The following is an 18,854-nucleotide window of genomic DNA, read 5'->3' on the forward strand; positions in this document are numbered from 1 at the left end:
TCAACATGAACAGGAGCAAGAGAACATATTAGCCAAAGTTCAGTGATTTGAACATTAAAAAATGAAATTTCAAACCCTTTAAAATTCGTCTGGTGCAAGAACTTAATGAAGATGACTTACGATCAAAAACTTGAGTTTTGTGGAATTATGATGAACAGTATTTGTGCAGATCCTAATTTAGCAATAGGGCCACATTTTTTTTGAATGGCAATGTAAACTGTCATAATTGTTAATACAGGACTGATTAATGCACACACTAGTATCGTGAGGCACAATCACAGTATCCAGTCAAAGTAAATAAAGTTAATGTTTATTTACAAAGAAATAAAGTAAATGTATATGAGATATTGTTGGAGAATTATTGATAGGGTCTATATTTATTGATGGACATTTAAATGCAGTGAATTACGAGGCTTTGCTTCTTGTCCATATCATTCTAAACATTAAAAATGTTGTTGGCCTCAACTTCTGAAATATTTGGTTTCATCAAGATAGTACTGGTACCTTATTTTTGGTTTTCAGGTTCGTGAAATTTTAAATGCATTTTTTTTTGTGGAAGATGGATTGGTTGAAGGGGTCAAATAGAATGGCCAGCAAGATCACTTGACTTATCACAGATTACTTTCTGTGGGGCCACTTAAAAAGTGTTGTTTATCGTAATAAGCCCCAAGATATTGATGACTTACGAAGTAGAATTCGAGAATTAGCGCAAAATATCACTGGGAAACATTGAATAATGCATTATCCTTTTACAACTGACTGGCACACTGTCAAGCAACAGAAGAAGGACAATTTGAACTTTTATTAAAATGAAATATAAGTAAATAAGCAAACTTTGTACTTAATAAAACTTTTTTAAAAATAAATTTATTTATCCATTTAATCAAATCTCTATAAATTTATTTATTTGTGATAACAGTTCCTCGATAATTTATCAATATAATTTTTTTTAAATCCAAACTTTATCCTGCTGCTATTATGGGTATAGACATGGTACCAACCTTTTCTTTATACAGTTTTCTTTCTTAAAGAGACCTTTAAAATGATGTATTACACAAAGGATGTTATCATTTAAAATATCGTGAGTTGGCCCCAAGAAAAATTCTGTTTCTCATCAAAAGGTAAAGTAGTAATTGACTGATGTCTTATCCTGAAAGTTACATTATTCTATCTGGAACAGTTTTAAAGTTGTTGAGGGATTTCTATACTTGTGACACGCTCTGTATATAACACAAAATTGTTTTACTCATGTTGAAGTTTCTTTAAATTTAGAAAGATTATAATCTTAAAACATTGAATTCAGCTAGTTTCTGAAAAAAAGAATTAATGCATGAATAATACCTGTCGATGTTTCACATCTGTTTCTGAATAATACTTGTCAATTGTATGAAATATATTCATTTATACATTCTTAATTAGAGAAGTTTGAACTTTTAACATAATAACAAAACAAGTTTTCTTTATCAGTACATGTCTGACAATAAACATATAAGTGTGGCTCTGATAGATTCATAGAATCTGTAGAAACTAACTGTGAAAATGCAGTCGGCTAACTGTATAATTGTGAAAATTTACTATGTCATCGCTGTCAATATATTTTCATTATTGAGTTGTTAATATTTAATGCTCAGTTATGAAATGAAACAAATGTTTGACAATATCAGTAAATTAATACAGTTTGTTGAAAGTAATATGACTATCCTATAAACATATGAAACTAAAAATAAAAATAATTGACCTTTTAAGAAAGGTTTATTCTTAAAAGGTCCTTTTAAGGAAGAAGAAAATAAATTCTCTGATCTCCAAAATGGAATGGCTCATCTCACCCTTTTATTCAGAATTTCCTGATTTGAATCCTAATGAGCTATGATGTTTTTCATTTACTATAAGATTTTTATTTAATATTCCCCCATGTGTTAATTATCTACACAAATAAAAAAAATTGAATTTAAAGAAAATCTAAATCAGTAAGTTAAAAAAAATTAAATTAAATTAAAAGAAAAATTAAATTTTAAGAAAAGTTAAAATAAATAATACTAGAGTGATGAACTACATATAATAATGTACTGAGTAAATATATATTATTTATTGCATTATTTTACCGTAGAGCACAGTTTGTTATTGGCATAACTGTTTAGTACTCATTCACATGCTTGCTTATATCTTTTCAGGAAGTTTAGTTTGTTTACTTCTGGATTCAGGTCATAATAAATTAAATTTATTATGATAAATTTCATTCCATTTCTAATAACTTAAGTTATTTTAAATTGAATTTGTACTTCTACAATTATTTAAATAGAAGTCTAATTTGTTCTTACATTTTTTTCTAAATCAGAGAGATTTTTCAGTTTCTAAATATGTTTTAAAGTTTAGGAAGCTCATAAAAATGTCTTTATTTTTAATCCATACTTTCTATGATTATGAAATAATTTAAACAGTATTTTATGTGAAGGTATTATTTTTAGGTTGAATCCTCGCAGAGTATGATACGTATTGTTGGATTATCTGCAACACTCCCAAATTATTTAAATGTTGCTAGATTTTTAGGTGTAAACCCATATGTTGGACTATTCTACTTTGATTCATGATTTCGTCCTGTACCACTTCAACAGACGTTTGTTGGTATCAAAGCTATGAAACCTTTACAACAGATGCAGGATATGGATAATGTTTGTTATGAAAAAGTAGTGTCTATGGTACAAAAAGGACATCAGGTAATATAATTATTTAAACTTAAATTAAAACATGTAAAATAAGATCAATTTCTACATATTTATTTCTTCAAATTTTTATTCCTCATTTGATTGACTTATGGATGATTCAAGGTTTTCTATTGGAAAATTTGTTTTGTAACAATTCAAACATTTCATTTTTTCATAAGAAAAAATCCTGAAAATTAAAAGCAAGGTGAGTTATGCATACATGGACAATTTAAATACAAATGTGGAATGAAATGTTTGAATTGTTACAAAACAAATTTTCCAATACAAAACCTTGAAATTTGTATTTAAATTGTCCATGTATGCATAACTCACCTTGCTTTTAATTTTCAGGATTTTTTCTTAAGTTATTCAGAAATATCATTTGTGACATTCATATGTACAAAGGGCATTCAATAATTAAACATTTTTAGTGAAGGAGACACTTAATGCAGGGGATTGAAACCTATGTAAGTATTAGTTGGCAATCTTGTGAAGAGCTGTTTGATTAATATTTACATAAACATAACCTCTAAAGTCTTAGTTAAGATGGCATATCTGCTCGAAGAAAGTACTTTTGAAGAACACCATTCTGTGATCTGATTTTTACTTTCGGAAAGTGTACAACCATCAGAAATATTCTCTTGGATGAACAAACAATATGGCAGTAGTTGCATGAACTGTGCGAGTTTTTACGCATGGGTGGAAAAGTTTAAAAGTAGCTGCAAAAGCGTGACCGATGAACACCACTCCGGGTGTCCGGTAACAGTGTCGACCACAACGTTAGATTCTCATATTGATTCAGTAATCCAAGAAGACTGATGACTTACAGTTGAACAAATTGCTGATAAATGTCAAGTAAGTGTAGGTATAACTCATTCGATCATTCAGAACAAACTGAACTACTGTAAGACTTGTGCAAACTGGATTCCCAGAGAGCTTACCATTCATCACAAAGCTGAGAGATTTCACATTTGCAACAAACTCAAAAATTGTTTCAGTAATGAAGGTGGTGCATTTTTGGACAGATTTTAATATGTGATGAAACTTGGATATATCATTTTGGGCCGGAGTCCAAGCGTCAAAGCATGCAAGGGAAACACCCTGAATCGCCTGCCCGTAAAAAATTCAAAACACAACCATCATCGGCTGGTAAGGTCATCTTTTGGATTGCCGATGGTCTGATTTTCTGTGATTATTTGGAGGGGCAGCGCACTGTCAACAGCCTATACTACTCATTCATGATAGAGAACAAAGTCAAGCCCGCGTTGAAGATAAATTGTTTAGGACGGCAAAGGAAAGGCAGGCTTGTTCTTCCAAGGCAATGCTCAATCTTATATGGCACAACTGATGCTGGAAACTATTGGCAAAGTGGGTTGGGAGCTCCTACCTGATCCTTCTTATAGCCCTGAATTTGCCCCCTTTGGAATTGTATGTGTGAAGCTTTGTGGGGCATCAAGTTCAATGATAACAAAGGGGTAAAGAAAAAAGTACAAAACTAGCTCTGAGATCAAGGTAAAGAATTCTTTGCTGAGGGGATAAGAAGACTCATAAAAAGATGGGACAAATATAGAGAAGTTGGTGGGGATTATGTGGAAATGTAGACAAAAAATTGTATTTATTTAATAAACTATTTTTGCTATATAGCTATTTGTCTGTTTAATTATTGAATGACCCTTATGATGATGCTTGTTTATGTTTAAGCACAGAAGAGGAATTTTTCCAATCCTTTATTTACAAGCATGATCAGAGAAGAAAGCGATAACAATTGTTATACTGTAGCTTCTGATAATGATTATCAGGAATTAGTGGGGGGATTATACAATTAATTATAGTTACAAAGGTTGTACACAGCCAAGCTGACTTCCCAGAGTATTTGGTAAGTCTACTCTGAAGTAAAGAAAATAAAATTTCTCAGGAAAATCTTTTTGTTTCTCTCAACATATGTATTCTTTCAAATCTACACATTTAGTCCAATGATTCTCAGTTTTCTTGACACTATCCTTGTGATGTGATTTATGTAAATCTTCAAAATAGGTGCAGGCTTAGGCAATAACTTCATCATTTCATGCAAACCATTTCTTTATCACTCACTTTCCAGCAAGCATTTCTTCACATTTGCAAATAGATAATAGTTTGATAATAATGCACGGCAAATAGGTGAAATGAAGAAGAATTTTGTAACATAATTTAAACAGTTTTGCTACTGTAGATGAGTGAGGTGGTGCATTGCCCTGGTTGAAAAAAAAAAAATTTTTTCATCAAATGTGGAAGTCTTTTTTCTTTATTTCCTCACTCAGACAACTCAGTAAGTATGAATAATTTTGCCGGGTTATCATTTTATCTTTCTCCAAAAAGTCAATGAAGAGAATGCCATGACCATATTAAAAGACTTTACTGCTAATGGAATGGTTTTCACCTTTGGAACAAGTGCTACAACTTTTTACATTAAAAATAAAAAGTATTTTACTTTTATGTAAAATATTTTATGTAAATCTGAATGTTTTGACTGTACTTTGTTACAGATCTGTTTCTCAAATGAAACTGCAAAAATATTCTTCTCAATTGAAACAATCCCAAACCATGCTTAGAAATATTTAATTGTTCACATATTTTGTTAATTTGTGATCAATTGTGGCTCATCTTCAGGCAGTTTTCACTAGTATAGAAATTTGTGTGAAATATGATGCACTTAGCCATTTGAAACACCTATTACTTAGCAAGCTCATGCACTTTTAATCTTATATTCTCCATTACCATACCATAGATTGTGTAAAGGCCAAATCCTGATTTATGCAACATGAGTGTAGATTTTAATGGGATAAGTCAGAGCAAATATCAGTAGATTTAATGGCAGAAATGTTTGTCAATAATTCAATACTTACTAAATAGTTGAAATAATTTTGTTTGATCTTTAGATTGTACTGCCGCACTACCATGTAATTGGCCTAAGTGTATAGCAGTTAACGCCAGCTACTAGCACAAACATTCAGACCAAACTGAAAGTAACTGCTTATTTAAATAGATTTCAACCGGGTTTCTGTTGAATTATAAATTAGCTAATCATGTTAAACACTAACAAATCGATTGAAATATGTTACTTATCTATCTTCAAGAATATTATTCTTAACAAAAAAATATTTTTAAAAATGAACAAATTTTAACGGCGAAAATCAAATTTATTAGTTCGTATTAGTTGCATAGTCTGTTGCAGCCATTCAAGTTAGTCGTTTCCAGAAACACTATATCTTCACACAAATATTTTTAAGAATTTCTTTTTAATTCATCGACCTGTATTTCAAGTATTAAGATTTTTTTTTTTGCATGAAAATTTCCTTGCTTGTGCCAGTTTGCTTTTGTATATCTCCCATTACTTTGTTCAATGCGTGCAATTTTACTACCTAAATTAAAAAATTGCCTCACAAATGGTATTATTCTTTTTTTTTAACCCTCAGGACCACCGTTAGCTATTGTTTAAGGGGATGAGATGAATGACAAGTTGCGTGTGAAAATGCCATGCCTGACCAGGTTTGAACCTGGGACCTCCGAATGAAAGGCCGAGATGCTATCACTTGTGCCATGGAGGCCGGCTCTGGTATATTCCCTTATTTTAATTTTTGATTATTTTCCTTTCTTGAATCATATCTTGCCCCTTAGTACCTTTTCTAACTCTTTTTTGATTTCTACTCAAAGAACATTATCATCAGTGAATCTTTTTTTCCTTTGATAGTTTATCAGCTTCAGCATACAACTTTTGTAGCAGTGGGAGCAAGCTAAATCCTATCATTACTCTTTTCTTAATCAGAGCTTGCATTTCTTCATCTCCTACTCTATTACTAATGCTTCTTTTTATACACGTTGAAGTGTAAAGAAATATTGGACTAAATATTTATTTTCACAAAGGAGCTATAATAGCCTCCCTAGTGCCAGTCCTGTTTCTGTAACCAAAATGATCTTCATTTAATACTACATCTTCTGTCACTTGTAGATAACTGGTTAAAAAACTATTAAAGGGAGATGAATAGTAAGTGATAACTTGAGAGAACATGGTAATGAGTTTGTTCACATTTTGAGTTAGAATTTCTTTTTGTTATTCTTTTTTAATGTATTTAAAAATTTTTTAACTTATCTTTTTAATAATTTTTTATTGTAGGTTATGGTTTTTGTTCATGCACGTAATGCCACCATTCGTACGGCAATGATTTTAAAAGAAATGGCATCACAAAAAGGTCAGCTAAGGGGTTGTTTGAGCCAGAAGATGGACCTTCTGCCGGTAATGCAAGAAAAACATTTCAACGAGCTCGGTCTAAACAGCTTGCAGAATTGTTTCAGGCTGGATTTTCAGTTCATCATGCCGGATTATTACGTAGTGACAGGTGACAAAATTGTTTGATTTTTATACAATTAAATTTTTTATTTTGATAATTTATTTCATTATATTATGCTGTTGATCAACTTTACAGCATGGCAGTTGGTCTTGCTTGTTGTCAGGCTAGTCCTGGAAAAGTATCACAGGTTAAATGCAAATAACAAAAGTGTATTGTTTATATAGGTGTTAAAATTTAATTAAAAGTAAGTGCCATGATCTTACAATCTTTGAACACATGTTATGTAACTGTATTAGAATTATCATGATTACTGTAATTAAGTTTTTACTGTAACACCTGCTAGTATTTAGAAGGTTGTGATTTTATTTTTTTACAATTGACCATTAACTATTTAATGGTCAATTGTAACACAATAGAGTATACATTTGGAAAAAGTTAACCTTTTATAGAATAAAATATCTAATCTTAATAGTAAAAAAGAATTTTAGTTTAGAAGTTAAAGTAAAAACAATACAGTTTAATAGCTTAATAAATAAAATATCTCTAAAAATTAAGTAAATGTGAAAAATAATCAATTAACCTTGAACTCAACAGTAATATCAATACAGTTGTGCTTTTACCATGTGGACATTGTGAAACTATGCCGTGCATTTCCTTAAATTTTTAGCCAGGTATTTGATACCATAAAATTGTGACCATTGAGCCAGAAAGCAATTTTTAGCATTTGATTCCTTAGTGTTTCATAGCATTTGAACATTGGACAAAAATGACTACTGAAGATCTGGCTTGTCCAAACTAGTTAAGTTAGTTTACTCATTGTCTGGCTTGTTTATATGTGATTAAAATTGTACATATATTAATGATGACTACCCAAATTTTTTAAATATTGCCTACCTTTGACAAAGTTGTTTTTAGAGTATACTCAATTTTTTAACAATTTGAGCTTTCATTTTTATTTGCATTCAGATCTGTATGTATTAAGTACCTTTTCTTTTATGGATGTTCTAATCTATCTTGTGGACAGTAAATGTAACTAATTTCTAAGTTTCTTTCACTACTGTGTGCTTTCACAGTTGTCAGTTGGTATACCAGTTAGTGTTATAATAATGGCTTCTCACATTATTTTGTGAACAGGCATGTTGTATGGAAGGGAAAAGTATGCATTTCATAAAAGTAAACGTCTTCTGTAGGATAGGTTACTCTACCTGAATAATTGAATAAATCAGTGTAAACAAAAATAGTGTGCAGTTGTTATGAGCAAATTGTATAATGATAACATTAATTTTCACACGAGTAAAATTGAAAAGATTGTGTCAGTTACTTGATGGTGGGGTCATTATCCTCTCACTTCATTGTTATTACAATTGCCCAGGTGTTAGAACAACCTTTTTGGAATTTGTTATACTTAGACAACAATTCCTAAATAAACAAATAAAAGGATTCAAGGAAATTTTAAATATTTTAACTTTATCAGGGGTGTAAAAATCATTGTATAAGCAAGGAAGTCTGATATAAGTCAGTTGGACAAAACTTATGTGAATGTTGTCAAGAATTAAGGAAATCAATTGTGTGAAATATTAATCCTTAAAAGAAGTTTTACTGTGTTATCTATTTTACGATTAAGGCAGTAGTTACTTTACTGGTAGAGTAAGGTGATCTGTAAGAATAGAAGAATAGTTAATTAGCTATTTTGATGTGATTATTTGGTGCAGGAGTATATGAGGGGGACACAAAAATAACTAGAATTTGTACTTTGCATGTAATCTAAACATAGTTGTGAATTCCACCTCTAGCTGTAGCAAGCTTACAATGTTCTGCGATGTTCTTTCAAATGGCTTTGTTCTGTATTTTTTATAAGGCATTTCGTGGTGGTTTTTCTTGATACTTATTAGAAAAACATAGAGTCCGTGTTAAGTTTTGTTTCCTCTTTGGGAAAGCAGCTGCTGAAACATTTTACTAGTATTTAAAAATATTTTTAAAGAGGAAGCTTTAAGTAAAACAATAGTCTGCAAGTGGTTTTTGTGTTTCAAACACAACCACTTGAAGACCAACCAAGACCTGGCTAGCTTTTCACAATTAGAAATGACAAAAATCTTGAAAAAGTTTGTAATAGAATTATGAAGATTGTTGTCAGACTGATAAACAGATATTTCTGAATTGAGTTGTACGAGTATGTTTATGAGTTCTTGCCAATAAATTTTAATAGGCGATTTGAATTTGGAACACGTTGTAATATTTGTGTCTCAGCTGCTCATAAAAAATCAGTTTTGTTAATGTGTGTTATGATTTGAAGGATGAACTTCAAAATGGCTCATACTTTCTTTCTAAAGTTGTGGCAGGTGATGAAAGCAGGTGCTACAGTTATGATCTGGAAACAAAACAACAATCAAGCAAGTGGAAATCATAGAGTTCTCCAATAACACAAAAGCATGGCTAGTTTGATCAAATGTGAAGACAATTTTGTTTTGTTGAACAGGATTGTTCACATAGAATTTGCTCATGCTGGACAGTGAATCAGCATTTCTACGTGGACATGTTGATAAGATTTTTTGAGACAAAAATGCCTGGTGATATGGGAAAGTAATTATTGGTATCTACACCATGATAACAGCTCTATCCATACTGCTCTATACTCCAAACAGTTTTTGTTACAAAATAAGATGACCATTGATCCTCACCCTCCCTTCTCACAAGATCGTACTTCATTTGATTTTTTCCTTTCCTGTATATGAAGAAAGAGTCCAAAGGAAAGCATTTTTGTGCCATGGAGGAAGTCAGAGATAAATTATTATAACCTTTGGGCAAGTATTTAAAAAAAAAGAGTTCCCAGTATTTGGAAAACTATTAGGTTAAGGGCAATTGAGTTACATGATAACACTTTGAAAGAGATTAAATTTTCAGAAAATTAAAATTATTGAACTTTTTTTTTAATGATGATAGTTATTTTTGGGTACCCTGTCATATATGCTTTGACATGAACAGTTGGATTTACCACAATGGATATGTTAATTTCTTAAATTAAGAGTTTGATTAATTTGTAATGATGTGATACTTCATATCTTCTTTTCAAAATTGTGTAATAGTAGGATTTATTTTATATCTTTTGTTTAATTTCCTTAATTTTTAAACATGTACTTAGTTTTATAAATAAATTTTCCTATCTTACTATTATTCCTGTATTGTATGAGTAACCAAATCATTAATTTTCAGTCCAGATCATTAAAAGCTACTTAAATTTTAAAATTTCTTCATTTAAAACTTTAGAGTGATTGGCTTATTGCAAGATTATATGAAAATTGTTCAAACATATTATGTGAATATATTTTATAAATAATATATATATATATATATATATATATATACATTTTTTATTATTTTTTTTCCAGGTCGATGGTTGAGAAATATTTTGGTGAAGGGTTGATAAAAGTTCTAATTTGTACTTCAACATCAGCATGGGGTGTTAACCTTCCTGCTCACGCTGTTATAATTCGGGTCAGTTTTTTAAAACTAAAATACAATTCATTATTATGAAATAATGTTGATTAATGTAAAATAATGTAATTAGTTGTCGTAACTTATTGCACAATTTTAAATATTAAATTCTTCAATGTTCTAAGGGCTTCTCCAAATCTGTGGGTTGATCCATATTCAGATATTCAGGATCTTAATTTACTGATAAGTTGGGTTGAAAATGAATATTGGCATATTTGTTGCATAAAAGGCTGGGTTCCTTACTTCTTGAATATAAAAAAAAAAAAAAAAAAAACTAAGAAATTAGCAGTATAAGTTGCTTTCTATGAGAATTAAGGTACCATTTGTAGGCCGAATATGCATCATTTCAGTGGGCTTTGTCACATTGATACACATTAGTATATTCAATTTAGTGAAAAAGTAAAAAGTAAACCATTTTACCTAAAACACTATACTCCTTGTAACAAGTAAATAGGTAATTAATTTGATGATGACTAAAAAGAAGAGAGATCTTATAAAAAAAGATAGATACAAATGTGCAGTTTTGTACAAATTTACACAATTATTTAATTTTTATTCCTTAAAAAAAAATTGATATAGAAAAATTGGAACTGCAAAAGTGATAATAATATCAATAATTATAATAATAATATGATAGTAATAGTTTATTTGTAAAAGGAACTGAGTATGCAGTATGTTTAACTTATATCATTTTATGTACTTACTATATTGTAACTTATTTACTCATTCTAATAATCTCCATTTAAAGCCTTTTACTGTTTAACAATCAACTTAAATTCATAAATCCTCTTTCATTCTTCCCTTTTTGTCCATTATTATAAATCAACAATAAAATAAATATAACAGTACTAAACGGAGAACAAACAATTACAACACAATTACACTGATTTAATGCCTCACTAATATACATATACACAAGTCAAGCTGCCTTTTATGTTTCACAACAAAAACTGTGTAGTTTCTTTTGGGTTTTCTTATTAACAAAAGGCTCAAGTATATCTTGATTGTAGCGTAGAAAAAACTGAACTTACCAGCAAAAATGTGTCTTCAAGCTCTTGCATATTACAGATACAGCAGTTTTTGTCACCCTCAAAATTATATAACTGCCTTTTCAAATAAATTTGAGGTCTACAAGCTTTTGGCATCCTATGTTAACCAACAGATTTTTTTTTTGAGACTGGACACCCTTAATTTTATGTACTTTTCCCAACTCCAAGAACATTCCATAACTGATAATCAGGGTTTTAATTTGAATTCACAAAAATCCCTTTCGGCACGCCAGAAGGCGGAGGTAGATTTCTGGTGATAAAAAAGATTTCCACCTTAAATTTAAGAAAAACTTCAAATTTACTCGATACGACAATGGTTGCATTTGAAAAACTTTTCACTTGTTTAGCATATGACAAGCCCCATCTTCTTACAATTACAGCAACATTTTGATCATCCATTGTTGTAAGGGTTGGTCATATCAAAAATTGTTACAAATTCAATACTGTGCCTATTAAGGGAGGTATGATTTTGTTTGTCTTCAACTACCATTTTTTCCACTTCCTGGGCCAAAGGTTGGTGATACCAAAAAACTTCACTTACATAAGTTTTAGGCCCGTATCTAAAGAATAGTAGGAATTTTAAACAAATTCGATATTTTACTTTTTAAGAAAGTTATAGCAATATTTTGTTTTTTCGAAAAAGCCCCTCCCCCCATTTCCATCGCCATGGTTTGATTTTGACCATTAACAAACTTGACAGAGATTTTGGGATGAGTTATTTTTAAGAAACAGTTTGAAAGTGATTGGCACAAAATTACGGCAGTTATCGTGTCCACAAGAAAGTGAAATATATATATAAACTTTTGAACTGACGGTGGTTTTGGGGTCAGGGGGATGTGAAACGCAAAGATATGTCAAAATTTTCCACAAGTCAAATCATGGTACCCTTTACAATAGGTAGCTTTCTTATGAAATCTACCTAATACTATTGACATCACCTACAGACTGAGTAAAATAGGCTTCTTAATCTTAATATTTCTTTTCTGAGATTTAAAATATTCTATTCATATAATGTGTTCAGCCAACACCTTCTTTCATGTTTCTTTCAGATATGTTAACTAGTTTAAAACCACACTGCCTTTCCAATCTTCATTCAATACTATCAACATTTTCAAATAAATATTTGGCAGTCAATTATCAGCTATTTGTTTTCACCTTCAATAATTATTTCTGCACTCTGTGATTCACTTGAACTTTGATCTATGAGATTCCCATCTTTGCTCTAACAAAATTTTTGGGTGTGGTGCGGCCAAAGTGGAACAATCTTATAAAACCAACATGAATGCATTCAGTTTTCTTATACTAATGAGATGCCCAAATTTCCATATTATGCAGTATTCTGCTCTTCACTATTGATCTAAACTGCACCCATTTCATATCTTATTTATATTGTGGAGTATTACATTATTACTTGCAACGGCAGCTTTGCAGTTGATCTCCTTGTGTTCATTGATTCATACTTATTGCATTATCACTTACTAATCTAATTTTTACTTTAAAGCAGCAATTGAAAAAAAATATATCAAATATATCTCCATTTAATAATTAAGTACCCTATTTATTGAATTTAAAAAGTAATGCAATATATATTGTAACAGCCTATATTCAGAAATAAATGTAAGTGTGGAACTAGAGAGTGAGTGGTTTAGAAAATAAATGAAAAAATAAAAAATGTATATATATTTTTTGTGAAAAGATAATTGAGGTATAATAGATAATATATTGATAACAAATAATATATAGATAATAGATAATTGAGATAATTTGTATTTTGTTTATTATGTAACAGGGAACAGAGTTGTATGATTCAAAACATGGATCATTTGTTGATTTGGGTATATTGGATGTGTTGCAAATATTTGGTCGTGCTGGCAGACCTCAATTTGATACGTCAGGTCATGGTATTATTATAACATGTCATGATAAATTATCACATTATTTATCGTTGTTGACAAATCAGTTTCCTATTGAAAGTAATTTCACTGCCTGTCTTGCAGATAATTTAAATGCTGAGGTATTTATTGTTTATTTATAATTTTTTTCTGTCTTTATTATTAGTTATTGGTAAATAAAACATCTATTCAGGCGATAAAAATTTACTAAACCAACTAAATTATTGGTTTAGCTGGTAAAGTTATTTTCATTACAGTTTCATTAATAATAGTGGTTTAAAATTGATGGCACTAATAAATAAATAATTTTTTTTTTTCATGAAATAGTTATTTTAAGTAAGTATAAATTATTTCAAAGGAAGTATCAAACAAAGGAAGTGTATATAGTTGTAGAAAAATTAATATTAAAAAAATTATTGTTAGTATATCTGTTTTATTTTATAAAATATTAAAAATAATGGTTGTGTATTTAATTGTACAGTAAAAAAATAAATCTCTGAAGCTTGATAACAGTAAAATGTAATATATTTTAATTAAAAAGGAATATAGTGCCAGTTTTATTGGTTGTCACATAGTACTCGTAAAGTCTTTTTAGAATTAGAAATTTCTTATTTATTAAACTACTTGGTCTAAATTGCTTGCTGTACTAAATTCCTTTTAAAATTTTACTCGTCATTTTAATCATTTTTTTAGAAATACAGCAGTATAGGTGCTGTTCCTTTATGGGTTTTAAGATGTAACATATTTTAGATCTGAAGTCTGTTGCCTTATCCTCAATAGAAAACGTGCACTGTAGTTCAAAATATCAAGGCTTTTTTGAGTTGAAAAGGAAAATTGAATTATTTATAGAAAAGTATCACCTTTTTTAAATTGTTTTCTTTCGTTTTTATATGTATAAGTAGGTTTTAGTATTTTGTTGTAAATGTAAGGAACATTTAAAAAGTAATGAGTGCATCATTAGGTGAAATGTTAACACAATATCCACATCAGTGATGTTGGTTCATATGATTTTAGTATCTTAACAATGAAATATAATATTTTGCACAGTTGTTGATTCTTGTTGACTTTTACAAACATTGAACAATTATCACTGTTGATCACGCTAAGGATCTCTCAGAAATGCATTAAAAAACAAGTGTTCAGACAGGGTCGGACAGGGACTGTAGAGAATTACTTACTCAAAATCATCTTCAAAATTACAAGTAGAGGAAAGAACAGAAGAGGAAGCCTTCTGTTGTGAATCTGACTGTAGATTCACGATTGGGCTAATATCTGAGTGGGTGTTTGATCACCACTTGCTAGTAAAAGTAACGATTCTTACATAGATTTAATACAATTGTGGCCAACTGAGGACCTGTACGACCCTGCCATCCACTGTGTGGTGTAGAAAAATATACTACTGCATTTGAACATAAGTTTGGTCTCTTAATGTGGTTATCCATATTCAAGGGACTCCTTGAATTTTATTCATTTACTCGTTCTACCCATAAATCTTTACACTTATTTTCATGAACCAGATGTATGTATCAAAATGCAGTTGTAAGTTTTGGTATTCGATAGGAAAAAATTTACTCAGTGTCCAGACTGTCAATTTAGGGCTGAAAAGTAGGAGTAGAACATGTAGACATTATGCAAATAAATACAGTAAATGTTAGTGACATATTTCATAATACTTGACAGTATGCCATTTTTTTTATTTTTGCTGGTCCTCCTCACCATAATGCACCCACCCCAAGGCAAACTTATGAAATTTAGCTCTGTGACTGTATCTGCAGCACCTGAAACATCTTTGGACATCCACGTACTCTTTTACTCAGCAGGACCCAAAATTGATAAACAGTTAGTTTACCCCTGCAGAGGTAGATTTTTAAAAGAAACCAGAACCCACTTCAAAAACTTTGTGATATTGCTGTGTATCACGCCTACCTGTTTTAAAGACCAGCCAGCAGTCCCGTCGAAAGGCGGCTTCATCCAAATCAGTGTTCTGTTCCCTAATGAGGGACAAGACATCCTCATTGGTAAGGCTGTGACTATAATGCAGGGCCTATACATTCTTTCTGGGTCTGTTTTTACTTCAATCGCTTAACCGCAGTGAAATCTCTAATTGCCTGAATGGTCTCTGTGTTATCTGCTACTACAACTAATCCCTTGTTGGTCTCTTTGATTTTTCCGATTTTAAGATCCTTCCAGTTACCCCGAAGTGCAACCTGGAGGTCTTTCTTCAGCTGACTGCTGGACAGTCGAGCCCTCTGCTCTGCTGACAAATGCATCTTCAGGTTTCTTGGACTGGCTGGGTTTCACGTCTGCTCCTAATCACCTCAGCATACCTACGCGGCTGCGCTGGGGCCAGTTTCTGAACTGCAGTTACCTCCTTAGGCTTTGAGGCAAGATTTTCAAAACCCTCCATGAGAGCTGTGAAAGTCACTCGAAAGAATTCTTGACAGGGCAATAATCTCCCCTTGGTAGGTGCATTGGTACTCTTGGGATTTGCTAGATAGGAAAACAAGTCATCAAGTTTCGCCAAAACATCATGGACCAATGGAGCAGAGCTGTCAGGCCTGCCTCCGGCTTGTGAAAACTCTTCAACTCATGGTCGGAATCAGTAAGCTTTTTATATTCAAGTCTGCCTTTTTAAAGTTCCAACGTAGGGGTTAGTTTTCATTGTATGGCACTTTTGTCATGGCCAACGTAACTATAAGTGCTCTGTGACCACATCCACCAGCATCGTTGAGTAAGAGGGCCTTGGTTTTTTCAGATAAGTGTGGGAGGATAACAACCAAATCAGGTCGAATATCTGAATATGAGATATCTGAATATGAGAGGTAGGTAGGTGGTGTATCCACAACATCCAGAAGGTTATCAATCATCTCTCCAAGGCACTTTCTGGATGGCATTAGTCTTGAGTAATCCCATCTTGGAGAAGGGCTGTTAAAGTCTCCAACAAGAATAGTATTTGATCATTTGCATAATTAGGATAGGTTCCTCCAGATCTATGTTGCTAGAATGTACCACACAGCTGTATGCCTCATTCTGAAGATTGATATTAATGAAGCATAGAAGAAATTTTAGGTAGGAAAATGCTACACTTACTCACAATTTTCTCTTTAAATTAAAGAACATTGATAAATTAAACATTGCTTGTCTTGCAGTTTTCTACTGGAACTGACACAGTTTACTGAGATGAAAATGTTGATGTTTTCAGAGATTAATTTTTTAATTTCTGTAGTTATTTAAAAAAATCCTGTTCTCTTGAAAAACTGCAGTTCTTGTAATGAGGTTACAGTTAAATTTTGCAAGCCCAGATGTAAATGCTTTGGTTGCTCTTTGATATTATATTTTCCCTTTTTTTACAAATTAATTATTCATTAATTAATGTTGTGTTGTGTTAAATCAGTTATGCTTATATTAATTGATTGAATCAGAGGCCTGTAAGCAGCTGTGTCACTTGTTCATATAGTGAGTGTACTTGTAGTTTACTATATCCCTGGTTTACTTGATTACCAAGCAAGAATTATTGTTTTTAAATTAAGAATAATTTCTCATTGTAAAGTATATATAACTATTTATATTATTTTATATGTTTGTAGGTGATGTAACACCTGATGTAAAAGCAATTGCCAGCGCTAATGTTATAGTAACAACACCAGAAAAATGGAATGGTATATCACATAGCTGGCAAACACGTGGCTATGTTCGTGCAGTCTCTCTTATTATTATTGATGAAATACATTTATTAGGTGAAGATCGCGGTCCTATTCTCGAAGTAATTGTGTCTCGTACAAATTTTATTTCTTCACATACTTCTAAAACATTACGGATTGTTGGTCTTTCTACAGCATTAGCAAATGCTAGAGATCTTGCTAATTGGTTGGGTATTGGACAGGTTAGTTTTATTATTAAAGCCAGTAAATATATTTTATCAGTGTTAATAATAAATTTCTTTCATTATTATGTGTTACTTATATAATTGTAATAAATAATTAAATTTTCTCCAAATTGATATGAACACCTTATTAACTATTATGTAGTTAATAATATTTTGTTCACATGTCAGAGACATAAGAATGTGAGAAAGTTTTCTGGTCAGAAAGTATTTTGTTTTATAAAATAAATGACAAGAATTACTTTCTTATAAACAAAAATGTAAAAAGTTTCTTTATCATCAAAATAAAGCTCAACATCTCAAATGTATCAATAGAGTTACATTTAAACCAATTTATTTTATATTGTCAGAGTAATTATTTGAAAGCTTGTTTGATAAAAATAAATAATTCAAACATAAAGGATTTAAAATATATGAGAAGATTGTAAACATGCATTAAATTATGTAAGCTAGGTGGAAAAAAAGAAAGAACTGTTATCTCTTAAACAATTTTCTTTGTCAGTAAAAGAGTACATCTGTAAATCTATTATAAGGATAAATATACAGAAGTAGATGTGGTCTCAATAAATTCTTATTATAAAGTTATCGAGGAGTTTATCGTCTCCCATTTGGTATGTTCTCAGGTGGTGGATAGGGCAATTCCCAGCAGAAATGCAGGGTAGATGGAAAATAAAATACCACCCAGAGACCAAAGTGGTACCTCAAATACACTTCGTGTCTGATTTGCAACATGTGGCAAAGTGGTTGCAGTCTGTTCACCAGAGGTACAGCTGGGAATTTCTCCTAAGAGCTACCAACCTTGAGATGTATCTTAGGGAACTTGTTCTTCTAACCCAACAAAAAATAAACGTAGATGTGCATTTTGTACAGAAAGCTTGGACTAATTTTGTACCAAGTAACTTTGATAGAATCTGACTTTTAAAAGAATAATACAAGGAACTTTTATAAAACATCCAAAACTAACTTAACAAGTTGCACACCACCAACTTTACATTTTAAAGATCCAGAAACTCTCAAAACTGCATATAATAACACAGAATATTACAGAATACTCAAAAACTACACAACTGCGACCCTCCACAAGAAAACTTTAATTTTGAAAACATCATTCCAAGTCGAGCAGATTCAAACCCACCAACTTTTGAAGAAATTAAAGAAATGATAAAGTAACTTAAAACTAACAAACCATCTGGATAAGACAATGCTATGGAAACGTTCTAGTGAAAAGATGAAAGTGTTGATGGAGTAATCCAAGAAATCTGTGAGACAAAACTCTACCATTTGGATGGATGGGCATCTGTGTTAATACATCCACTGCACAAGAAGGGAGACAAAACAGATCAAAGTAACTACACATGAATATTCCTCTTACCACTGATATGTAAGACCCTATCCAAAGAACTCTTAAACTGAGCTAAAACGGTCTCTACCTGCAAAAAGGACAGTATTAAGGAGGGTTTAGGAAAGGTAGGTGGTCCTGTGCAGAACAAATCACAAACCTAAAAATAAAA

At 31.2% G+C, this 18,854-nt stretch overlaps 1 pseudogene; it reads left to right on the forward strand.

Moving 5' to 3' along the window:
- LOC142325784 (activating signal cointegrator 1 complex subunit 3-like) overlaps positions 1-18,854 on the forward strand; it is a 68,502-nt pseudogene that overhangs the window by 33,594 nt on the left and 16,054 nt on the right.

The sequence above is a fragment of the Lycorma delicatula genome, chromosome 5, assembly GCF_047948215.1.
Source record: "Lycorma delicatula isolate Av1 chromosome 5, ASM4794821v1, whole genome shotgun sequence".
Taxonomy (NCBI): domain Eukaryota; kingdom Metazoa; phylum Arthropoda; class Insecta; order Hemiptera; family Fulgoridae; genus Lycorma; species Lycorma delicatula.